This window comes from Bos taurus, chromosome 1 (assembly GCF_002263795.3).
Source record: "Bos taurus isolate L1 Dominette 01449 registration number 42190680 breed Hereford chromosome 1, ARS-UCD2.0, whole genome shotgun sequence".
Taxonomy (NCBI): domain Eukaryota; kingdom Metazoa; phylum Chordata; class Mammalia; order Artiodactyla; family Bovidae; genus Bos; species Bos taurus.
In genome coordinates this window covers 109,075,478-109,101,538 of record NC_037328.1, presented here as the reverse complement: position 1 = coordinate 109,101,538, position 26,061 = coordinate 109,075,478, and the positions used below count along the sequence as shown (strand labels likewise).

Sequence of the window (26,061 nt, the reverse complement as noted above, 5' to 3'; positions counted from 1 at the left end):
AATGGCTGAGTAATACTCCATTGTGTATATGTACCACAGCTTTCTTATCCATTCTTCTGCTGATGGACATCTAGGTTGCTTCCATGTCCTGGCTATTATAAACAGTGCTGCGGCGAACACTGGGGTACACATGTCTCTTTCAATTCTGATTTCCTCAGTGTGTATGCCCAGCAGTGGGATTGCTGGATCATAAGGCAGTTCTATTTCCAGTTTTTTAAGGAATCTCCACACTGTTTCCATAGTGGCTGTACTAGTTTGCATTCCCACCAACAGTGTAAGAGCGTTCCCTTTTCTCCACACCCTCTCCAGCATTTATTGTTTGTAGACTTTTGGATTGCAGCCATTCTGACTGGTGTGAAATGGTACCTCATAGTGGTTTTGATTTGCATTTCTCTGATAATGAGTGATGTTGAGCATCTTTTCATGTATTTGTTATCCATCTGTATGTCTTCTTTGGAGAAATGTCTATTTAGTTCTTTGGCCCATTTTTTGATTGGGTCATTTATTTTTCTGGAGTTGAGCTGTAGGAGTTGCTTGTATATTTTTGAGATTAGTTGTTTGTCAGTTGCTTCATTTGCTATTATTTTCTCCCATTCTGAAGGCTGTCTTTTCACCTTGCTTATAGTTTCCTTTGTTGTGCAGAAGCTTTTAAGTTTAATTAAGTCCCATTTGTTTATTTTTGCTTTTATTTCCAATATTCTGGGAGGTGGGTCATAGAGGATCCTGCTGTGATGTATGTCGGAGAGTGTTTTGCCTATGTTCTCCTCTAGGAGTTTTATAGTATCTGGTCTTACGTTTAGATCTTTAATCCATTTTGAGTGTATTTTTATGTATGGTGTTAGAAAGTGCTCTAGTTTCATTCTTTTACAAGTGGTTGACCAGTTTCCCCAGCACCACTTGTTAAAGAGATTGTCTTTTCTCCATTGTATATTCTTGCCTCCTTTGTCAAAGATAAGGTGTCCATATGTGCATATTTCTTCTACTTTCACTGACTGTAATAACTGCCAGTTTTCTTAATATCATCATCATTATTATTGTCTTATTTTGTGTAGAACAGAGATGAGAAATATGGAAAATCAGTCGCCACTCATTAGGCTACACATATAATGCAATGGTAGTTGATCAGTGCAGTTTTTTATGCTGAGTCCAGGTATAACTTCCGAATTCTCAACACAGCGTTTCATGTTGTCACAGATGTTCATGCCAGTGGAATGAACATCTGAGATGAGACCTATAATTTATAAAATATCTTATAAATATTTTTAAATTTAACATATGACATCATCTTCATATATAATTTTTTTCCCTTCCCAATTTGGCCCCCAGACTCTCAAAGCTACCATGATACCACCATCGCTCTGATTATTTGAAGGTATTTCTTTTACTTTTGAGAGGTCTCTGCTTCACATACACTTTTTTTCCTTTTCTCTTTTTTTAACCTCTCCTGTAGCTTTTTTCTGTGTTAAGTCAAAAGTTACCTAAGTTTGTGGGAAAAAATCACTCTGAGATTTCCCTAAGGGGACAATATGGTGAGTGGGGAAAACTATTACAATTTCCTATAAAACATTTTCACTATGGAGAAAAGATGAGAAGTAAGTATATGAGTGATGAGGTTATTTGCAAAATTTTATAGTACATCTGAAGGGAATTGATTATGTAAGGAAACTGAGGGCATGCTACGTCCCAGGTGCTGGACCGCTAATACACTTTAACTTGTTTGATTGTCAGAATACACCTATAGGGAGAATATCACTACCCAAATTTTTCCATTTATACAGATTTATTAATCATTTGTTCTTTTTCATCTGTTAATTTATTCTTTTTCTTCTATAAATAATTTGAAAGATTTTATAGCACTGTAATAAAGTGATGTATGAGTTTTTAAATATCATAAAAAGGAAAAATATTCGTTAATCAGTCAAGAGCAGGAGAAAAAACAGAACAAATTTAACACATCAAAAGCGCCTATAGAATTGCTGTAACTCATTCTAGGTTTCCTGACAAAAGCAGATTATCACAGAGAATTAAAAGTTTTACCACGAATCTTTCCTTAAAAGGGAATTCTTACATGGGGCTTCATGTAGAGCATTTTTTATTAAATGAAATACTGTAAATACTTAAGTGCTATTTTATGTTGCTCTTACTGTCCTAGCATCATCATCATCATGTGGTATAATGTATAATATCCTCAACATCGTAATTGCAAGAAATGAAATAATAGATTTCATGTACCACATGCTTTTAATATCTATCAATAAAAGCCATAAAAAAGCATCATAGTGAAATTTAGTATCTTAGGAAAATGTGATCCAAGAATATAGTATTCTGATGGATCTGCTTGAATCTAATTAAAACCCAGTATATATGGAGAAGCAGAATGCCTGTTCCTATAATAATTCTTCCTAGGTGAACTTTCATTCAGTTAGGCTTTTATACTAGAAGTAATAGGAGTTGTTTTAATCCTCTCTGCTCTTAAAAGGGTCTGAAATGTTAATACTCTATGTGGTTGATTTAGGGGTAGAATCTTAAACTTTAGAGATCAAATGAACAGGTGATGGGGTGACATTCTTTTATGAGAACACAGAGCCTGAAGAGAACACCCTCCTAGACAGCTAGCCTATTACCTCTGCAGGAAGGTAGGCTGAGAAGGGGACACTTCCAGGAAAGTCCAGCATTTTTCAGATATCAATGCTACATCCATCTCAGGACAAGAATGTATAAACAAAACAATTCCCAAATTTTTACAACCTTCAGCAGAGCAGAAATTTTCAAATCATTTCATACTTCATTTTACTTAATTTCTCATTATGGTCCTAGAAAATTTTCAGAAGTATTGCCATTAAATGTCAGATTTGAGAAAAGCTTCCCAGAAAAGTAAGATTAATTTGTCCATTTGATTAAAATTTTCAGATGAAATAAATCAAGTGATAGCTTTCCTGCCATTGAAACTGTTCAAAGCCTCCTTTTTCTTGTAAGTCGGTTCTCATCAACCAGTTTATTGGAATTCATTTCAAGCAAGGGACCTCACCTAGAGGGATTCAAAATATGGTTTACTCTACATTTAAAATACATGATCCAAGTTTTTAATCAAATGAATTTTATAAGGAAGCATTACTGTGTCCAAATGAGAAAGGGGTTTAAGATTTTTTTTCATTCAAGACAATTTTTCTAGCACTGAAGAGCTGAAAGTAAAGCAAGTGGGTATCAGCTAAAGTCTATGCCATGATGTTTTTAAGATGGCAAATAAAAGTGAGGTTTACCTTGCAAATATTCAACATGATATTTTTAAATTTTGCTAATCGATTGGTGAAAGCCCAATTAAGTACCTAGTAAATTTGCTTTGGTCACATTTTAATGAATTTCATTACAAATGTATATGAATCGTGTCAATACACTTCTATCAAATTTTAGCAAGTGTTAAAATATAATTATATTCAATGCAAATGTAGGAGTAAGTGAAATATTTAATATGTTGACTTTTACAAAGATTTCTCATTAAGTTATTATGAGATGCAGGGACCCCACTGAATACTACTTATTGCTATGACCTGTGCATCTTCTTATCATTTTTTTCTCCATCAGATGGAAAAAAAAAAACTGATGTTCTGGCTTTGGTATGGCCCTAGGACCACAACACAATACACAAATGGACAGTGGCCAGTTGTGGAGATGGTTCAAGCAAATAATGTTTACTGTCCTAGGTGACAGTTCATTTGTAACTAACTAAAAACTTGAGTTATGTTTTGTGCCTGTTTTTTATTCTTCTGAAAAAAGTGGAGAGTCCCCTGATTTACAGTACCGATCCACTTTGAGTGATCTAAGAAGGGTCACTTAAGCCAATGACTGAAAGGTCTACAGATTCTATTTTCCCATGCTCAAATCAAATGATTTGTGTTTTTATTTCATAAAAGATGATCTAAATTATTGACAGTCGCATTTTGAATTGGTGCCTACTTCATATTTAGGCCGAGCAGGTAACGATGCATCCTCCCTTCGTGCTGCCTTTATAGATTTGAAGATATTAGGTACTTTGTTATGGTGCATAGATAGACCCTCTTGAAATAGACTTATGTCTTCTAAAAGCCTGAAGATAGGATAGAATCATATAATAGACACTTGAAATCTAGCACAGAGGAGACTAATGCATCACACTCAAAGTTTAGCCCTTTATATTAGTAGCAAGTTTTAGTGTAACTTTTTTTACGAAAAAGTTACAAACCTTTGAAATAGGCAGAGGTTGTTCTCTAATGTGAGCACATACCCTCCCCGCCCACGCACACACACATTCATTCTTTCTCATTCTTTCTTTACCTATTTCTCATTCTCTCCTCTATGTTCATCTGCCTCTCCCTCTCTTCCTCCCTCCTTTCCTTCTCGTAAGTAAGACCCAAAAGCTTCAATTTAAAAAAGATTTGAAGAATTTACCTGTTTACCATTATCACGTATCATAAATTGTTTTGATATGTGCACTCACACATGCAGCACATACAGTCATTTGTTACGTCAACTATGTCATTATCTCATGTATGCCAGGCATTGTGCTAGGCGCGGGAAGAAAGCAAGCAAAACAAACCTGAACTCACCCTACATTTAGAGGGTTAAGTGATTCACTCTTGTGAATAAGGAAACAAATTTGGCTGAAAGTACTAAATCTCATGAAAAGATTTTAAATGATTTGCTTGACACTCAGTAAATAAACCAAACAGATAAGAATCTAAGTCAGTTTTACAACTCTATGGTAGCCTAAGGAACTATGATCATCTCTAATTAACAGTGTGGAAAGATTACTGTTCTGAAAGTAGTAAGGTCTTGGTTCTTGGAATGGCTCTGCCACTAATTAGCTGTATCACTTTGAACAAGTCACTTGACATCTGGGCCTCAATTTCTCTCACATATAAAAATGAGAGAAGTGAACTTGGGGGTCTCTAAGATCCTTTTCAGATCTTAAGAGCTTATGATTATCCAAATGTACAAACTCAAATGAAATCCCTAGTTTTCTTTAAGATACAAAGTAACATATATATAAAGTAACAGTTTTTCTATATACTTGAAGTTATCTATACAGTATAAATAAAAAATATAATTCCCCTAGCAACAAAAGTATAAAATTGCTAAAAGAAACTTGACTGATAATTAAAAATATTTTACTGAGCACTTACTGTGTGCAAATAAGACTATTGCTAGGTAAAGACTGCTGCTTCTGCTGCTAAGTTGCTTCAGTCGTGTCCAACTCTGTGTGACCCCATAGAGGTAGCCCACCAGGCTCCCCCGTCCCTGGGATTCTCCAGGCAAGAACACTGGAGTGGGTTGCCATTTCCTTCTCCAATGCAGGAAAGTGAAAAGTGAAAGTGAAGTTGCTCAGTCGTGTCCAACTCTTAGCAACCCCATGGACTGCAGCCCACCAGGCTCCTCCGTCCATGGGATTTTCCAAGCAAGAGTACTGGAGTGGGGTGCCATTGCTTTCTCCGAGGTAAAGACTAATGCTAGGTAAAAGTCAAGGAGCCTGCCTCCATGGAATTTATGTTCTGGTAGGGAAAGCAAATAGAAGAGAGTTATTTGTACAATTAAGCCAATAATAATTTTTATAAATTCAATGAAGGAAAAGAATGGAATAATAAGAGAGCATTATTGTGTGTGTGTGTGTGTGTGTGTGTATAGCGTATATAGCCAAGGCTAAAATATTCACTTTTTTTTTGTTCCATTCCATTCAACAACGATTTAACTGTTATTTGCCTGGTACTGAGGAGAGTTTCCCCAAGATGTGATATTTTCAATGGTAAAACTGTGGAAGTCCCAGACAAAACAGGACATTGATCACAGTAGTACCATGGTACATTTTGAAAACAAAAGACCAATGTGAATGAACGCATAAGGATTAAGATGATTGAAAATAACTTGAATGAAGCTGGTAAGGTAGGCAAAGGATAGATCACTTATAGCTTTATAAACCATGTTAATTTTAGAGCTTTGCTTGTTTCTCCCAAGTAGAAAACCAACATAGGTCTTGGCACGATTAGAATTCATTCTTAGAAAATCCATCTGCCAGTAGTAAGAATAGTGGATTTGGTGGTTATGTAAAGGTTGTGGTGATAGTGATGATAAGGTTATCACAAAGCTAATTTTAGAAAGATTAGTGAGATTATTGCAGTAATTAAAATAAAAGATGGTGAAGGGCATAGGGTAATGACAGTAACGATGAGAAGAAGTAGGCACATTAAAATACATGATATATGGAAAGTAGAATTAATGAAATCTAGAATTATGATTGTGGGAAGGTCAAGTAATGATAGAATAATTGGCATCTAGAGAATCTGAGATAATGGAATATTCTTAGAGAAGTGTCGAGGGGAAAAGTGACCTCAGGCTAATGGAAAAAACTCAAAGCCTATAATGGGAGCATTGCCTTAAAAACACTGCAGAAAGTTGACTCTTGAAATATAGTACCACAAAAGAGTAAGAAAATACTAAATTGCATTTAGCATGTGCTGTCACTAAAATAAATGAAAAACATATGCTATCTGAAATAATAGAGAAAGAAAAAAAGAAGAAATAAAATGGAGACAGACCAACATAATAAGAACTATTATGTCATTTAGAGCCTGAAAGCTTGCCTTCAAACCCAGGTTCTGCCACATTACTTATTAGAGCTAGGATTTCGGTTTGTTACTTAGTTTTACTATATTACAAGTTTCCTCATAGATAATAAATAAAAGCTAAAATTATGCTAAAATTTTACAAAGATAGTACAGAAATACGGAAGTACAGGTTAATATTTATAATACAGATTTAAAAGCCCTAATAAAAACTACAAGAATAAATCAATGCATGACACAGCTGCAAATTTTTAGCAATTTGAAATGAAGTTATATCCTAATACCACACCATCAGAGATCAGATCAGTCGCTCAGTCGTGTCCAACTCTTTGCGACCCCATGAATCGCAGCACGCCAGGCCTCCCTGTCCATCACCAACTCCCCGAGTTCACTGAGACTCACGTCCATCAAGTCAGTGATGCCATCCAGCCATCTCATCCTCTGTCGTCCCCTTCTCCTCCTGTCCCCAATCCCTCCCAGCATCAGAGTCTTTTCCAATGAGTCAACTCTTAGCATGAGGTGGGCAAAGTACTGGAGTTTCAGCTTTAACATCATTCCTTCCAAAGAAATCCCAGGGCTGATCTCCTTCAAATGTAAATAAATAAATAAGGGTGGGGCCTGAATCAAATAGGACTTTATGTTCTTATAAGAAGAGAGTGAGACACCAGGGTTGTATGTGCACAGAGGAACAGCCATGCAAAGACTTAGCAAGAAGGTGGCCCTCTGCAGGCCAAGGGGAAAGGCCTCAGGAGAAACCAATCCTGCTGGCACCTTGAACGTCCACTCTTCAGAACTGTTGAGAAAATAAATGCCTGTTGTTAAGCACATGTACCTCCCCTCCCAAAGAAAAAGAAACTATAAAATAAATATGTTAAAATGATTCAAGAAAGAAAATACAGAAACCACAATAGAAGAACATAATAGGATGAAAAATGTGTGGGCAGATCATTGGCTCAAGATTTGAAAACTTTACCTGCCCAGCAGACTTTGGCATCAGGAATCACAGTAGCAGAGTCAGTAGGTCATTTCACAGAATTTTCGTAAACAGAAAAATTTTACAGGTAAATTACTAAAAAACAAACAAACAAGAACCGATTGGGTTTTCACTGTGTGATTCAAACACTGTTAAACATTTTTTACCACTTGTTCATCCCCAGTTCCAGAATAGAAGCGCTTCTGATGGGATGTGTGTGTTAAGTTTTTATTTAATGTATGCAACCTAAATCTGGAAATATTTCTGTTTTTTAATATAGAATTTAAAAGCTCCATTCAAAAAAAAAAAAAATCATATTGAAGAGCAGATTGCCGGAAGTAGCTGAGACAACTTTGACTTTGAAGGAAAAAAAGGAAGGATGAGGATTTATGCTACAGACAATAAGATTCTATATAAAAGCTAAAATAGTGTCATCAGTGGAAAGGAATAGAGAGCCCAGAAACCTCCCCACAAACATATGAGAGCTTGCTTGTGTGTGTGCGTGCATTCATGTGTATGCTTCAGTTCAGTTCAGTCGCTCAGTCGTGTCTGACTCTGCAACCCCATGAATCGCAGCACGCCAGGCCTCCCTATCCATCACCAACTCCTGGAGTCCAACCAAACCTATGTCCATCAAGTCAGTGATGCCATCCAACCATCTCTCCTCTGTTGTCCCCTTCTCCTCCTGCCCTCAATCTTTCCCAGCATCAGGGTCTTTTCAAATGAGTCAGCTCTTTGCATCAGGTGGCCAAAGTATTGGAATTTCAGCTTTAGCATCAGTCCTTCCAATGAACACCCAGGACTGATCTCCTTTAGGATGGACTGGTTGGATCCCCTTGCAGTCCACCTTCTCCAAAACCACAGTTCAAAAGCATCAATTCTTTGGTGCTCAGCTTTCTTTAGAGTCCAACTCTCACATCCATACATGACCACTGGAAAAACCATAGCCTTGACTAGATGGACCTTTGTTGACAAAGTAATGTCTCTGCTTTTGAATATGCTGTCTAGGTTGGTCATAACTTTCCTTCAAGGAGTAAGCGTCTTTTAATTTCATGGCTGAAGTCACCATCTGCAGTGGTTTTGGAGCCCCAAAAAATAAAGTCTGACACTGTTTCCACTGTTTCCCCATGTTTGACATGAAGTGATGGGACCAGATGCCATGATCTTCGTTTTCTGAATGTTGAGCTTTAAGCCAACTTTTTCACTCTCCTCTTTCACTTTCATCAAGAGGCTTTTTAGTTCCTCTTCACTTTCTGCCATAAGGGTGGTGTCATCTGCATATCTGAGGTTATTGAGATTTCTCCCGGCAATCTTGATTCCAGCTTGTGTTTCTTCCAGTCCAGCGTTTCTCATGATGTACTCTGCATATAAGTTAAATAAACAGGGTGACAATATACAGCCTTGACGTACTCCTTTTCCTATTTGGAACCAGTCTGTTGTTCCATGTCCAGTTCTAACTGTTGTTTCCTGACCTGCATACAGATTTCTCAAGAGGCAGGTCAGGTGGTCTGGTATTCCCATCTCTTTCAGAATTTTCCACAGTTGATTGTGATCCACATAGTCAAAGGCTTTGGCATAGTCAATAAAGCAGAAATAGATGTTTTTCTGGAACTCTCTTGATTTTTCGATGATCCAGTGGATATTGGCAACTTGATCTCTGGTTCCTCTACCTTTTCTAAAACCAGCTTGAACATCTGGAAGTTCACGGTTCATGTATTGCTGAAGCCTGGCTTGGAGAATTTTAAGCATTACTTTACTAGCATGTGAGATGAGTGCAATTGTGCAGTAGTTTGAACATTCTTTGCTTAGTCCTGTCCAACTCTTTGTGACCATATGTATTGTAACCTGCCTGGCTCCTCTGTCCATGTGATTTTGCAGGTCAGAATACTGGAGTGGGCCGCCATTTCCTTCTCCATGCGAGCTTGCTATTTCATATAAATGGTGGGGGGGTATTTTTTAAAATATATGCTATGCAATAGTACTGAAAGAATTTATTATTCATATGGAAATCTCAGAAAGCTTAAATGTAAAAAGTGAAATTTTAATATTTTCAGAAGAAAATGAAGATCAGATTTGCAGTCTAGGTATAGGAAAGGATTTGTTAAACAAAGTATTTAAATATTTAAAATTTAAAATACAGTAAAATCAGATACCTCTGATAAAAGGTAAAATGAAGTCAAAAGATGTGCCACATACTGGAGAACAAATGCAATGTATGTAATTGGCAAATTGTTAACATATAGAATATGTAAGGTAACCTTTCAAATCCTATAAATCAATAAGAAAAAGATAAATAATCTTAAAGTAAAATAGACCAAGGATAGAAGCAATTCTGAGGAGAGTAAACCCTAGTGGCCAGTGAAGAGAAAAGTCTCTCTAGGAATCAGAGAACTGCATGTTTAAGAAAAGAAAATGTCATTTCAGACCAGTTGGTTGTCAGAAATTAAGAAATCCAACAACACTAGAGATAATAACAAGAATATAGGGAAATGGGCATAATAAAATATTAACATCTATTAGTTTGAATCCTGTAATACCTATATTATATATTATGTCTCCTTCATATTATAATCTTTGTTTTTAATAGATTTGCAATATTATATTACTTATTACTTTTATTTTAAATTAAAATATCAAGTGAATTCAGTTACATAGAGGTCAATGAAGAGCAGTTTGGTTGAGTGATAAAGTTAGAAGCCAGGTTGCAATAGACTAGAGAGGACCAGTCATTCCTAAAGGAAATCACCCCTGAATATTCTTTGGAAGGGCTGATGGAGAAGCTGAAGTTCTAGTGCTTTGGCCATGTGATGTGAAGAGCTGACTGATTGGAAAGGACCTTGATGCTGGTAAAGATTGAGGGCAGGAGGAGAGGGGATGATAGAGGATGAGATGGTTGGATGGCATCTCTGACTCAATGGACATGAGTTTGAGCAAACTCCAGGAAATAGTGGGCTTCCCATGTAGCACTAGTGGTAAAGAACGTGCCTGCCAATGCAGGAGACATAAAAGATGTGGGTTAGTTCCCCGGGTTGGGAAGATTCCCTGTAAGAAAAATGGCAACCCACTCCAGTATTCTTGCTTGGAGAATCTCATGGGCAGAGGAGCCTGGCGGGCTACAGTCCATAGGGGTTGCAAAGAGTCAGACATGACTGAAGCGACTTAGCACGCACACACTGGGAGATATGAAGGACAGCGAAGCCTGGCATGCTGCAGTCCCTGGGATCGCAAAGAGCGGGACACAAGTGCACAACAACAAGAAAATGAATGGTGCTGGAGAAGTGAGACAGAGTGTAGATAACTTCTTCAGAAAGTTGTGTTTAAAGAGGGGCGTTGAAAGGACAGGGGTCTGGAATGAAAGGTCACAACCTAGACTAATAACTATTAACTTTGCTAAAAGACGAATGATTTAAACAAATGAAAACACATACCGTGCTCTCAGACAGGAGATTCAATATTGACAAGATTTCCATTGTCTTCAAAGTAATGCATGCATTGCTTTAGCAGTTATGCTAATCCTAACAGGATAGTGTTCATTATAGTTTTGGTTTGGAGGAGTTTGGGGAGATTTAAGAAAAGTGATACTAAAGTATATTTAGAAGCAGAGTTTCATGAGTATAGCCAGAAAATTTAAAGTCATAATAGTGAGGTTGATATGGCTTGACCAAATAGTAAAATATATGTGTTACTAGTTTAGGAATCACCAAATAATTGAAACATTGTAGAGAGTTCAGAAAGAGATCAAATTACATGAGAAAGTTTATAATATATAATAAATCAGTTTTTCTATTTTTTCCTTATCCATATGTTTATATCACGTAAATGCATTTTTATTCTGCTTTTTGTGTCTACTTTCCTATTAGAGTGACTTTCCCAACATAATTTTATTTAGCTTAATTTTATTGGCTGTATTTTTGTTTAGAAACACATTAGCCAGTTACCTAGATGAGTATATATTCATATAATTGCTTTTTGTTAAAATAATGCTTAATGAATATCTTCATGAATTTTTTTTAATTTTCAGCTTCTTTGATGTACATTGTGATAAGTAGAATTATTATATCAAAGAGTATAAATTATTTTTGGTTCTTGAAATATACTGCTGTGTTTCCCTCTGTGAAACCATAGCTGGGGAAGCAGTGAACATCATCTCCCATTTCAAACATTTTATTTCAAGTCTTTTTTTTTTCCCCTAACCAGAATGATAGTATTATTTATTTTGCTCTTGGAAAGGAGTCCAGCTCCCATTCTCAGTGTTGCGTGTTTATGTCTAATAAACCTTCAGCCAGATTGTCTTAGCTATCTTCAGCCTACTGATGCCTTTAATGCATACCTGTTTGATCAATACAATAAACAACAACAACAAAAAACTGAGTAGAAAATAACTTCATCCTCATCATTAAAGAGACAGAACTACCATTTCTGGGAAACAGTACTAAGGAAAAGTAGAGAGTTTTCTGGGGTCAGACAATCTGGCCATGAATCCTGGCTTTATTGCTTAGAAACTGTGTAACCCCGAGTGCTGTGTTATACCTTATGGTGCACTTCAGTTTTCTTAACTGGTAAGTTAAGAAATAAAAACCATATAGGATTCTTGTGAACACTGAATGAATTAGTATTACATATTAAACATTTAGAAAGATACCTGACATATTAAGGGGTGAATAAAATGTTGAATTGGCACCTAGCATTTATTCTAATGTTTTTGTAGCCTGCTTTTCTATACAGCAAAGACTGGATAGCAGAAACTTACGTGTTCTAGAATTCTTTGCATCTAAGACTCCAGATATGAGTTAGGTTCCACCAGTTAAATCTATTCATGTAGGATTTTCAAAGTGAAAGTGGTATGGAGGCAGTCTTTCTGCAGCTCAGTTGTGGAGACCTGGAGTACTTCTTCATTATTCTAGTGTTCCAGGGTGTCAGGTCACTACCTTTGTGCAAGCTGAGAGGCAGCTATGGTGGTAGCTTCCTGAATTGTAGCTCTACTAAGGTTTTCTTGAACTGCACAGTTCAAATGCACACCTCCTAATTTCTTACCATCCTGCCTGTGGTAGAGGGAGGTGTTGATTTCAACATCATCCTTGGAAGCCTAACCCAGAGTCCATGCTTTCAGCCATTCCAGCAGTTGTATAAGTTTCCCATATAAAATTCATTTGCTTCAAGTCTAGAAAAAGCTGTTTCATGCAACTGTGATGATAATGATGGTAATAGCAGCAGTGGTAGTAGCAGTAGTAATGTAGTAGTAGAAATTATTGTTATTGAGACTTTTGCATTATAGATCTTTCCAAAATGGAAAAACTTTAAAACCTGAGATGCCAGTCATTTGTAATTGATTATGGCACCTTTCCACTCTGAACCTAGAGAACCAGCAAAAGTTTTAAATTCAGAACTCGAGTCAGCCACTACCATTCAACGGGAGCTGGTTGGCCAGTCTTGGTTTATGTTTGTGTTTTTCCTTCGAACTTAGCTTCTCTCCAGCTTCATATTATGTATTATACCTAATATATGTTTTTTTCTTTTTTAAAAAAACTTTTTGTTTTGTATTGGTGTGTAGCTGATTAGCAAACAATGTTGTGATCGTTTCAGATGAACAGTGGAGTGACTCAGCCATATATATACATGTCTCCATTCTCCTCCAAACTCCCCTCCCATCCAGGCTGCCACATAACACTGAGCAGAGTTCCATGTACTATACTGCAGGTCCTTGTTGCTTATCCATTTTAAATATAGTAGTGTGTACACGTCCATCCCCAAATCCCTATACAGTCCTTACCTCTCATCCTCCTGTCCACCCCCAGCAACCTTAAGCTCATTCTCAAAGTCTATGAGTCTGTTTCTGTTTTGTAAGTAAGTTCATTTGTATCATTTCTTTTTAGATTCTGTATAGAAGGGATGTCATACAATATTTCTCCTTCTCTGACTTACTTCACTCAGTATGACACTCTCTAGGTCCATCCACGTTGCTGTACTGGCATTATTTCATTCTTTTTAATGGCTGAGTAATATTATATGTGCCACATCTTCTTTATCCATTCCTCTGTCCATGGACATTTAGATGCTTCCATGTCTTGGCTATTGGGAAGAGTGCTGAAGTGAACATTGGGATGCATGTGTCCTTTGGGGACATACTTTCCTAATGTATATTATTGGTTTAGGGTATATACTAACATTAGAGAAAGGAAAGGCACAGGATGGCGAGGGGAATGATGTTCAGACCACTGTGAAGTCATTGGAACCATTCAGGAAAAATAAAATTCTACTTTGGTTTAACCAGTATTTCTTTGACCTTTATTGTTTAGCAGTTGGTCACATTACAGAGGGAAGACACACCTACACATAAATAAATTGTATTCTGTACTGGAGTATGAGCAACTTGAGACCAGTGTCTTGTTCACTGTTGTAATTTTACTACCTATCACAGTATATGGTATATAGCATGCACTCAGTCAGTTCAATTCAGTTGCTCAGTCGTGTCTGACTCTTTGCGACCCCATTGACTGCAGCACACCAGGCCTCCCTGTCCATCACCAACTTCCGGAGTTTATTCAGACTCATGTTCATTGAACCGGTAATGCCATCCAACCATCTCATCCTCGGTCGTCCCCTTCTCCTCTTGCCTTCAGTCTTTCCCAGCATCAGGGTCTTTTCAAATGACTCAGTTCTTCACATCAGGTGGCCAAAGTATTGGAGTTTCAGCGTCGGTCCTTCCAATGAATATTCAGGACTGATTTCCTTCAGGATGGACTGGTTGGATCTCCTTGCAGTCCAAGGGACTCTCAAGAGTCTTCTCTAACACCATAGTTTAAAGGCATCAATTCTTCAGTGCTCAGCTTTCTTTAGCGTCCAACTCTCACATCCATACATGAGTACTGGAAAAACCATAGCTTTGACTAGATAGAAGTTTTTTTGGTAAAGTAATGTCTCTGATTCTTAATATGCTTTCTGTGTTCGTCATAAATTTTTTTCCAATGAGTAAGCATCTTTTAATTTCATGGCTGCAGTCACTATCTGCAGGGATTTTGGAGCCCCCCAAAATAAAGTCTGTTAATGTTTCCACTGTTTCCTCCTCTATTTGTCATGAAGTGATGGGACCAGATGCCATGATCTTCGTTTTCTGAATGTTGAGCTTTAAGCCAACTTTTTCATTCTCTTCTTTCACTTTCATCAAAGGCTCTTTAGTTCTTTTTCACTTTCTGCCATAAAGGTGGCATCACCTGCATATCTGAGGTTATTGATATTTATCTCTGGAATCTTGATTCTAGCTTGTGCTTCATCCAGCCCAGCATTTCTCATGATGTACTCTGCATATAAGTTAAATAAGCAGGGTGACAAGATACAGCCTTGATGCATTCCTTCCCCTGTTTGGAACCAGTCTTGTTCCATGTCCAGTTCTAACTGTTGCTTCCTGACCTACACACAGATTTTTCAAGAGGCAGATCAGGTGGTTGGGTATTCCCATCTCTTTAAGAATTTTCCACAGTTTATTGTGATCCACACAGTCAAAGGCTTTGGCATAGTCAATAAAACAGAAATAGATGTTTTTCTGGAACTCTCTTGCTTTTTCGATGATCCAGCGGATGTTGGCAATTTGGTCTCTGGTTCCTCTGCCTTTTCTAAAACCAGCTTGAACATCTGGAAGTTCATGGTTCATGTATTGCTGAAGCCTGGCTTGGAGAATTTTGAGCATTATTTTACTAGCGTGTGAGATGAGTGCAATTGTGCAGTAGTTTGAGCATTCTTTGGCATTGCCTTTCTTTGGGGTTGGAATGAAAACTGACCTCTTCCCGTCCTGTGGCCACTGTTGAGTTTTCCAAATTTGCTGGCATATTGAGGGCAGCACTTTCACAGCATCATCTTTTAGGGTTTGAAATAGCTCAACTGGAATTCCATCACCTTCACTAGTTTTGTTCGTAGTGATGCTTCCTAAGGCCCACTTGACTTTGCGTTCCAGGAAGTCTGGCTGTAGATGAGTGATCATACCATCATGATTATCTGTGTCATTAAGATCTTTTTTGTACAGTTCTTCTGTGTATTCTTGCCACCTCTTCTTAATATCTTCTGCTTCTGTTAGGTCCAAACCATTTCTATCCTTTATTGAGCCCATCTTTGCATGAAATGTTCCCTTGGTATCTCTAATTTTCTTGAAGAGATCTCTATTCTTCCCTATTCTGTTGTTTCCTCTATTTCTTTGCACTGATCACCGAGGAAGGCTTTCTTATCTCTCCTTTCTGTTCTTTGGAACTCTGCATTCAATTGGGTATATCTTTCCTTTACTCCTTTGCCTTTCACTTCTCTTCTTTTCACAGCTATTTGTAAGGTCTCCTCAGCCAGCCATTTTGCTTTTCTGCGTTTCTTTTTCTTGGGGATGGTCTTGATCCCTGCTTCCTGTACAGTGTCATGAACCTCCATCCATAGTTCTTCAGGGACTCTGTCTATCAGATTTAATCCCTTGAATCTATTTTTCACTTCCATTGTATAATTGTAAGGGATATGATTTAACTCATACCTGAACAGTTTAGTAGTTTTTCCTCCTTTCTTCAATTTAAGTCTGAATTTGGCAATAAGGAGTTCATGATCTGAGCCACAGTCAGCTCCCAGCCTTGTTTTTGCTGACTGTATAGAGCTTCTCCATCTTTGGCTGCAAAGAATATAATTAGTCTGATTTCAGTATTGACCATCTGGTGATGTCCATGTATGGAGTCTTTCCTTGTGTTGTTGGAAGAGGGTGTTTGCTATGACCAGTGCGTTCTCTTGGCAGAACTCTATGAGCCTTTGCCCTGTTTCATTCTGTACCCCTAGGCCAAATTTGCCTGTTATTCCAGGTGTTTCTTGGCTTCCTACTTTTGCATTCCAGTCCTCTATAACGAAAAGGACATCCTTTTTGGGTGTTAGTTCTAGAAGGTCATGTAAGTCTTCATAGCTCCATTCAACTTCAGCTTCTTCAGGAATTCTGGCCAGGGCATAGGCTTGGATTACTGTGATATCGAATGGCTTGCCTTGGAGATGAACAAAGATCATTCAGTTGTTTTTGAGATTGCATCCAAGTACTACATTTTAGACTCTTGTTGAATACAAGGGCTACTCCATTTCTTCTAAGGGATTCTTGCCTACAGTAGTAGATATCATTGTCATCTGAGTTCAATTCACCCATTCCAGTCCATTTTAGTTTGCTGATTCCTGAAATGTTGACGTTCACTCTTGCCATCTCCTGTTTAACTTCCAATTTGCCTTGATTCATGGACCTAACATTTCCATTTCCTATGCAGTGTTGCTCTTTACAGTATTCGTACTTTGCTTCTATCACCAGTCCCATCCACAACTGGGTGTTGTTTTTGCTTTGGCTCCGTCCCTTCATTGTTTCTGGAGTTATTTCTCCACTGATCTCCTGTAGCGTTTTGGGCCCTACCAACCTGGGGAGTTCCTCTTTCAGTATCCTATCTTTTTGCCTTTTCATACTGTTCATGGGGTTCTCAGGGCAAGAAAACTGAAATGGTTTGCCAGTCCCTTCTCTAGTGCACTCAGTAGACATACTTTAAATAAATAAGGCATTTAAATAATAATTTTAGATCCAGTGTGGACAGAGCAGACATAGTTCACCTGAGAAAGTTAGGAAGACCTTTTGTTGATAGTAATATTAAAATAGCTCCATAATGAAATAGTTTGAGACTCATCATTTTGTATCTCCCTCATAGACATAATACACATTAGCATATTATAGATTCTGATGAGTTCTGAAGTGAAGAAATAGTTTAATTTTGCCCAACCAAATGTTTTCCAGATATATTTACAGAACCCTTTTAGTACCTCATCTGGATCAGAGTTTGGGAACTGCTGTACCTGTTACTTCTTAAGGCTGATCTTTAATAAAAATCATTTTATGCTAAAACATTTTGACTTTGATAATAGCAATTAAAATCTTCATGTCATGAGATTGGTATTATGAGTAAATGTTTAAACAAATTATAGATAAATCTGCACAAAAACTATTGCTAGCCGAGCATTTCTTTAGTCTATAGGTTAGCAACTAATAGGATTTTTCTAGATTATAAAAGGCAGGACACTCCAAAGAACAAAGCGTTTTAAACAATCCAGTTTTTCTTTTTATTAAAAAATACAACTATTTGTAGCTTTTAAAATGGAAATGAGTTGTTTTAAGTTTTCCTTACTTAGTTTTTTTGCTTGTTTCTGTTATTACACTAAATTTCTCTATCAACTTTCTGCCTCATATAACTAAGAGGTCTAACACACCTCTTCTAACTAAGACATTGTAGTATTTTTTTAATGTTGGCTATTAAAATTTCAAATAGAATATTTTTTAATCTAAATTGGCTCTATATAAGTCCACTTAGGAGGGAAAAATCTGCTCAATTCTAATGTAGATTAAATCGGCTTTAAAAATACTGCTTAATACTGGGAATTTTTATGTTATGTATTAATTTTCCCTTATATATTCATGTGTTATTAGCCTTAGTAAATTGTTTTGCTTCTGCAACATATATTAGATGACTAAAAATAACATCACAAAACATGTTTGTTATATTCTTAATTGTTTTGACCATAGAATTAATTTTAAAGTCAAAGGGGGCATTGCTTTTTCATCATTTCCAGTTCAGAATATTCAGCATGTCACAGATGTTCATGAATAATGTCCATTTAAAACTGTTGGCAAAGAGTGCTGGTGAGTTGGCTAGATGAATTAAATGTTGGGGGGATCTGACAGGCAGCACGCTGCTTTGTGATCATTCCAAAGTTCTAATAATCTCCCTCACCTTCTCTGCCTGCCACTAATGAAAGAGAATAGGTGATTGCACCTCCGGCTATGTTCTGCGCCTAATGACTCCTCCAAAGGCAGATTTATGAAGAAAAAATTAACTTTGAATGAGGATTGAATTGGCCCTGACAGTCTGATAGACTGTGACACAGATTCTGTGGCAAAACAGACGTAGCCCTAATTGATTATCAATATTTTAAGCAAAGTGATGAAAATAAGCATTAAGTGATGAGAAAGGCAGTCTTAATACAGTAGGCAGTAACCAGGACATAAGAGAGTCTTTGGGGAGGTTTGCTCTGATTGCTATTACTGAATTTTGTCTGTCAATTTTTACCTTTGCTTCCCAGCAGCCATTGTCCCTCCTTGGTGTACTTTTTTTTTTTTTTTTCCCTTAAAGATCTATGACTAGAATGTTAATCTTTCTAAAAACACGGACAAAGCTATCTGCAGTCCCTTCCTCTAGAGAAGTTTGTTTAATATTTAACTCATTTTGAATTGAGATTAGCTTTCATAGTTTTGCACAACTGAAGCTTTTCATGATGGTTTTAGATTGACACAATTTTTTTTCACATACTGTTTCTAGATTTGTTGTCATTATCCATAAAATATATACTAGCCTAAAGTATTACATATCACATATTTCATAATACCAAACATTATATACTTTTTACATCAGTGACTGAACAGTAACTTTAGCCTTAATCTTGGGAATAACATAAAAACATTTTCCTAGAAATAATACACAAACCCACACACAAAATGAGAGACTCTCTGTATTACATACGCTGTATAGTATAGTGCGTGCTCAGTCATGTCTGACGCTTTGTAACCCCATGGACTGTGGCCCTCCAGGCTCCTCTGTCCATGGGATTCTTTAGGCAAGTATACTAGAGTGGGTTGCTGTTTCCTCCTCCAGGTGATCTTCCTGACCCAGGGATTGAACCCAGGTCTCCTGCATTGCGGGTGGATTCTATACTATTGAGCCACTAGGGAAGCTCATATATGCTATGGTTACTTACAAAATATATTTTCAACTAACAGCAAAAAGATTCAACCTGACTAATTATATGTCCAAATGAATGCATGTTAAATCGCTTCTGTCGTGTCCGACTCTGCGATCCTATGGCCATAACATGTAGGACAAGCGTCTCTGTCCATGGGATTCTCCAAGCAAGAATACTGGAGTTGGTTGCCATGCCCTCCTCCAGGGAATCTTCCCCATCCAGGGATGGAACACACAGCTCCTGTGGCTCCTGCATTGCAGGCAGATTCTTTACTACTGAGCCACCAAAGAAGCGCTCTATGTCCAAACGGTTTTTCACAAACTAATTTAATAACTTGAAATTGTATACCTTATTCTTACAGGTTATATTTAGTCCTATATATTAGAAGCAGAGAAGAAAAACCACACATTAAAATCCGTGCTAGTTTAATTCAGTATTAAAATTGATGAGCCAAGAAATAGTGTGTGACATACATAATGATATGTTTGTTTACAATTAAATAGGTTTCAGATAAATTAGCTTATTTAGCACAGAAGCTGTACATATTTTCCCATGTTAAAATACCCTCTTATTATTAGTCATCAGTATTCATATTGTTTTGTGAAATTAGTTTCATCTGGAAATTGTGTAATTATTGAAAACTTTATATAGGAGTCTCCAGGTTAACTCTGGGAAAGTTTAAAGGAGACATGTTAATGTTTTCCAAAGGTCTCTTAAGTAACTTACTGTAGATAAGATGAAGATAAAACAAAGATGCTACTGTGCAGGACTTCTCAGTCTTTCTCATGCCATGACATGCAAAAGGATAATATTTGGTTGACACAAGAGTTTGAACACTTTTATCCAGAGGCTACTGGCTGTGAAACTCCAGTCACCTCAGACCCTGCCTTGAGAGCTAAGATATTTTAGCACGCTTCTATAACCTGTTTGTGGCTCAGTGATTGAGAAACTCTGAATGTATCACAGTTATAGCACTACCATTATAAAATCTAGATTTAATAGTCACAGTTTGAAAATTAAATGTCTAAAATCTATCAAAATATTTTAAAAATATTCTAAAAATTGGGCTTCCCAGATGGCTCATTGGTAAAGAATCTTCCTGCCAAGCAGTAGATGCTGTTTCAATCCTTGTTTCAGGAAGATCTCCTGGAAAAGGAAATGGCAACCCACTCCAGTATTCTTGCCTGGGAAATCCTTTGGATAGAGGAACCTGGCAGACTACAGTCTACGAGGTCACAAAAGAGTCGAACATGACTTGGCAGCTAAACAAAACATTCTAAAAATTACTCTCTCCTAAAAGAGAAGAACAAATATATCTCTAGATATAGTTTTTGCTAGATGGATTAATGATATTAAAATACTTAACTGTTGGCTCTGTTGATCTGTTAAAATTATTCAGAATTTGATTTTTGGTTTGACCCTATTAAAGCAAAATATACATTTAAACTTTATTCTTAGGAAAATGTTAAAGTTATCTCTTGGCAGAATATATTGTCACTCATTTTTAGAGTGTCTAGAATGATCTTCTTAAAAACTGAAAGGACCTTAAAACTAGGCAAATCCAACTCTGTCAGCTGACTGGGAAAATTCAGCCCAGGTCACAAATTCGATCATAGCTAAGCTAGAATTAGAATCTAATTCTCCTGATTCCTGAATTGTTCCCTTTTAACTCTACTGTAGGATGCTTAAAAATCTCAATATGAAAACCTCTAACATGTTGTATGTTATAAAATTATATATTATGCTTTCACAGCTGTAAGATGTAATTTGTTAGCAGTTTTCACTTTTAAGCTACGTAATACTTTTGGCCAAGGTTTTAATAAAGCAGTACCATTTTATTTCCCTAAAAGACTGACACTATTTCAGTATTCAAAATAGCCAATAGAAAAATAAAATATTATAAAAATAAAAAATAAATATGTACTGAAGTTTCCTTATGCTAAAAATTATTTTATTATTATAAACTAACACAATTCTAGTAAAGATAAAAAATATAGTTTAGATAAGAATTTTGCAAACACTGATGTTGAGTACTTTGTCCTCTGTCATTGAGTTTAACATTCCAACAGACTGTAGAAGAAGCAGAAAGAAAAATTATTCTTGTTGCGCCACCTAGCGTCATTCAAGTGCTGTTTGTGTTTGAGGTGTTTTTTTTTTTTTTTTTGGAAAAGGAAATAGCAAGGCACTCCAGTGTGAACTATAGTATATTTAATTTGCGGGCAAATAAATAGGCAAAGTTTTTAAAACTATGCTCTTCTACTTGTAAACTTAAGATATTACAAGATGACAGTATGTTCTACAGAAAAGTTCAAAGTACTGAAAATAGTATGAAATCAGAATGACTGTTTTGTATAAGAATTTTAAATGTCTCAGGCTTACTTAACCATTTATGATAAAATATATCGATGTTTTTCTTTAATGAAATTATACTTTATCATATCAAAAATATTTGGAATATATATATGCTGGAAGAAAAATTATATTGTTATATATAAAAATGCTAGGCCTACTGATGTGTGGTGTGAAATAATGCCGTGTTAAAATATCTGTTTTTTAAAGTTGTGTTTCAAGGATATGAAGTAAAAACTCTTGGTTTTATGTTTGTTTGTTTTCTAACACTACAAATGCACTCAGGTGCTCCACTTGTATGTGTTAATTTTTAATAGTGTTACTAAATTAATAATGTTATTTAATTCTAAGGCCATGTTGGTACAACGTAAAATAAGAATCCTGTTGCCAATGTAACTGTTTTATGTTGATGATATATGGGAAAAGATTTCCCTAAATATCTAAATTTCTTGTATTTGAAGTAGTATAGGATTTTAATGGCTGTTTACTGTGATTCCAAAGATGTTTTATTTGATTTGATATCTGATTACTATGAGCGTTCAAAATTCATAGTGATTGCTCTTCAGTATGTGTTATACAGGGAAACTTATAAACCATATAAGCCTAAATATTGAATCATACCCTAAATGAATTTTTTGGTAAGAGAAGGATTCACTCTTAATTTGTATCTTGTTTATATATGTGTGTGTAGATATAAATAAGTATATATCAAATTCATATACTCTTGAAATTAGAATTTTTGGATTTATGCCACATTTTATACTTGAAATAATAATATTCATATTACTAGAATGAAATGTGTTAATTAATGTGATTTTCTGAGACACTGTTAAAACTCTAAATATCCATTTTTGTCATAGATGTTCATAAAATATTTAAGTGACATGAACAGAATTAAAATTTTAGTACATTGCTATTCCTTAGAGTCATTATTTTACATATTAATTTTCAGTTTAATAAACAGTTATTTAGGTACTAACAGTGTATGCCTTATACTACACTATACTAAAATCAGTAAGATATCTGACTTCAAGGAGTTGGCAGTCTAATGTAGAAGAAAGACACATGTCCAACTGACTACTTGCAGAAATAAATGCAGTTCTTTCACACCTAAGAAGAGGAATTAATATTAACTAGGTTAAGAGGCTAAAGGGTCATGGAGGAAGTTACAAGACAGTTGAACAATTTGTATTTAGAATACTGTGAATATAAAGCAAATATACAGCTAAATTTGTAGGTGAGGACAGAATGTATCTAAGAACATTAAATATACACACATATATATACATATTCTCTTTGTCAGTTTAAATAGACCCACTTTATATCCTATACAATTTCTCAGAAATATCAAAGAAACCACATTACATGTACTTAATGCATATTTATTTAAATGAGATTTTGTGACAAAGGATTTACTTTCTGAAAACTTGTAAAGTGGTTAAAAATGTATAAATTACATCATAAACATACATCATAAACCTTCATTTTCAGGTGAACTAACTGAGGCACGGAGAAGCTAAGATGCTTGTCTTGGTCTCATAGCTAGTAACTGAGTAGAGCCAGAATTCAGACACAGTCTGGCTTTAGGATCCATTCCTATACCCCTCTGCTAGATACCTCTCAACTGCTCATTATGTCCTGATTTTAGCCATTTCACTAACAGATAATGGTGTTGAAGATATCATATTCTAATAAATGTCTTTCAGCCTTTTAATATATCTAAAAGCTTTTGGTTGGGGATCTGATACAATACATTATTATACCAGATTCTTAGAGTAGTGTGTTGTTATATGTAACCAGACATCAGTATAAATACTTGCTATTTTGAAGCTATAAATTACTTTGGCTATTGTAGCTCATTGTCTTACCACTGTTTACTTTTTTGAAAAATTGAAAATAGTCTGACAAAAGTTTAATTTAGTAAACATTCATTGGCAATGAACTGAATTTTTGAGGATGCTAAGGTGAATCACTGCAGATGGTGACTGCAGCCATGAAATTAAAAGATGCTTACTCCTTGGAAGGAAAGTTATGACCAACCTAGATAGTATATTGAAAAGCAGAGATATTATTTTGCCAACAAAGGTCCATCTAGTCAAGGCTATGGTTTTTCCAGTGGTCATGTATGGATGTGAGAGTTGGACTGTGAAGAAAGCTGAGCGCTGAAGAATTGATGCTTTTTTTCAGATTGTTTGGAGAAAAAGTATATGGGATGAAGTGGTGGCTGACTGGAAAATAAAGACTGGGACCATTTAGTGAAGGGTGCTGTAGGTCATGCTAAGGAAAATGAGGTTTTTCTGACCATTTTTTGAGAGCACATTCTAGGGAAGGTGATAGCTTCCACTGAGCCTATGTTACAGGCTTTTCCACATCAGATGCCCTCAGAAAAGTAGTCTGAATGTCCTCGCTTGGCTTCCAGTCCTTGATGCATCTGAGACAAAGAAAAGCAACTGGTCCAGGAGTGCCTTCACTAAACAAACCAAAATTATTCAAGACTTAAGTTTTCATCATTAAGCCACTCTCTAAATCTCTCAGTTTCTGTGCTTCTCTAAATCGGGTATGAGGAATATTTTCATCTCTTGGTTTCTTGGCAGTCTTCATTGAGTCATATATTTATTGAGCATCTACTGTATAGCAGTATATTGAGTACTGTGGTTCAAGTAATGAGCTAAAGAAGGAAAGTTCATTCAAAATATTTTTGAAGATGTACAATCTTAGAAATAACAGAATAAAAAGAAGAAAATTTCCTCATAGCTTGTCCACATGGCAGTTCTTTCATATCTTGCTCTAAACAGAAGAGAAGGATTGGTAATATGATCTATATCTTGCTGCTGGGATTTCTCAAGCACTTCTCCAAATTTGCTTAATAGGACAGTGGTTTCATTGGCATAAGAGTATGGCTTCATGAATCCTGATTCAGCATATCCTTCACTGGGATGCTTCAAGCTTTTGGTAAAGAAGCTTTCCATTTATAGATCATTTTGCTTTGTTTGATTCCTATGTTTACTTCATTAAGTTGTTAAGTCCCTTCCTCAGAATACACTGCATTGGTAAGTTATTTGCATCAAGTTAGTGCATCTGGTTTCTGTGCATCTGATAACATAGTCTCAAAATATTTTAAAGCAAATATTGACACAATTACAAAGATAAACTTTGAACCTTGCCATTATTGATAGGAGATAAACTTAACAAAACAACAACAAACTAATAGATTTGCTTGCTCTAATAAACACGTATGAGACTTCAAGAGTTAGGAAATATATATTCTTTTCAGGTGCTGATTAAACATTTATAAAATTAACCATATATGAGTTAGGAAAGTAAACCTAAACATGTATCAAAAATTTTCATATGTTACATTCTTTGATGAGAATGAAATTAAAATAGACCTGAGTATAAGTGAAGTGAAATTCCTCAGTCGTGTCCGACTCTTTGTGACCCCATGGACTGCAGCCTACCAGGCTTCTCCATCCATGGGAGTCTCCAGGCAAGAATACTGCAGTGGGTTACCATTTCCTTCTCCAGGGTATCTTCCCGACCCAGGGATCAAACCTGGTCTTCCACATTGGAGGCAGATGCTTTAACCTCTGAGCCACCAGGAAAGCATGCAATTTTAAAAGCATTATTTTAAGTAATTCTTAGGTCCACCAAAAAAAAAAAATTATATTTGGGATAAAATGAATTTTAAATTTTCTAAATAAAAATAAATCACATATTGAGTCTTGTTTAAATGCAAAAAATTTCAGTCCACCTCAGGCCAGGAATCTGTTTTAACAACTTTCCATGTAATGCTTATACATGCTAAAGTTTCTCACTACCTTAAATAAAATTGCAGTAACTTGACACCACCCTTATGGCAGAAAGTAAAGAAGAACTAAAGAGCCTCTTGAATAAAGGGAAAGAGGAGAGTGAAAAAGTTGGCTTAAAGCTCAACATTCAGAAAAATAAGATCATGGCATCTGGTCCCATCACTTCATGGCAAATAGATGGAAAAACAGTGACAGACTTTATTTTGGGGCTCCAAAATCACTGAAGATGGTGACTGCAGCCATGAAATTAAAAAACGCTTACTCCTTGGAAAAAAAGCTATGACCAACCTAGACAGCATATTAAAAGCATATAGACATTACTTTACCAACAAAGGTCCGTCTAGCCAAAGCTGTGGTTTTTCTAGTAATCGTGTATGGATGTGAGAGTTGAACTATTAAAAAAAAGCTGAGCGCTGAAGAATTGATGCTTTAGAATTGTGGTGTTGGAGAAGACTCTTGAGAGTCCCTTGGACTGCAAGGAGATCCAACCAGTCCATCCTAAAGGAGATCAGTCCTGGGTGTTCATTGGAAGGACTGATGCTAAAGCTGAAACTCCAGTACTTTG

At 36.2% G+C, this 26,061-nt stretch overlaps 1 protein-coding gene across 2 annotated transcripts in view; it reads left to right on the top strand.

The window, feature by feature from the left end:
• The window catches only part of RSRC1 (arginine and serine rich coiled-coil 1), a 447,324-nt gene that overhangs the window by 312,264 nt on the left and 108,999 nt on the right, over window positions 1-26,061 (top strand). The window lies entirely within an intron of this gene.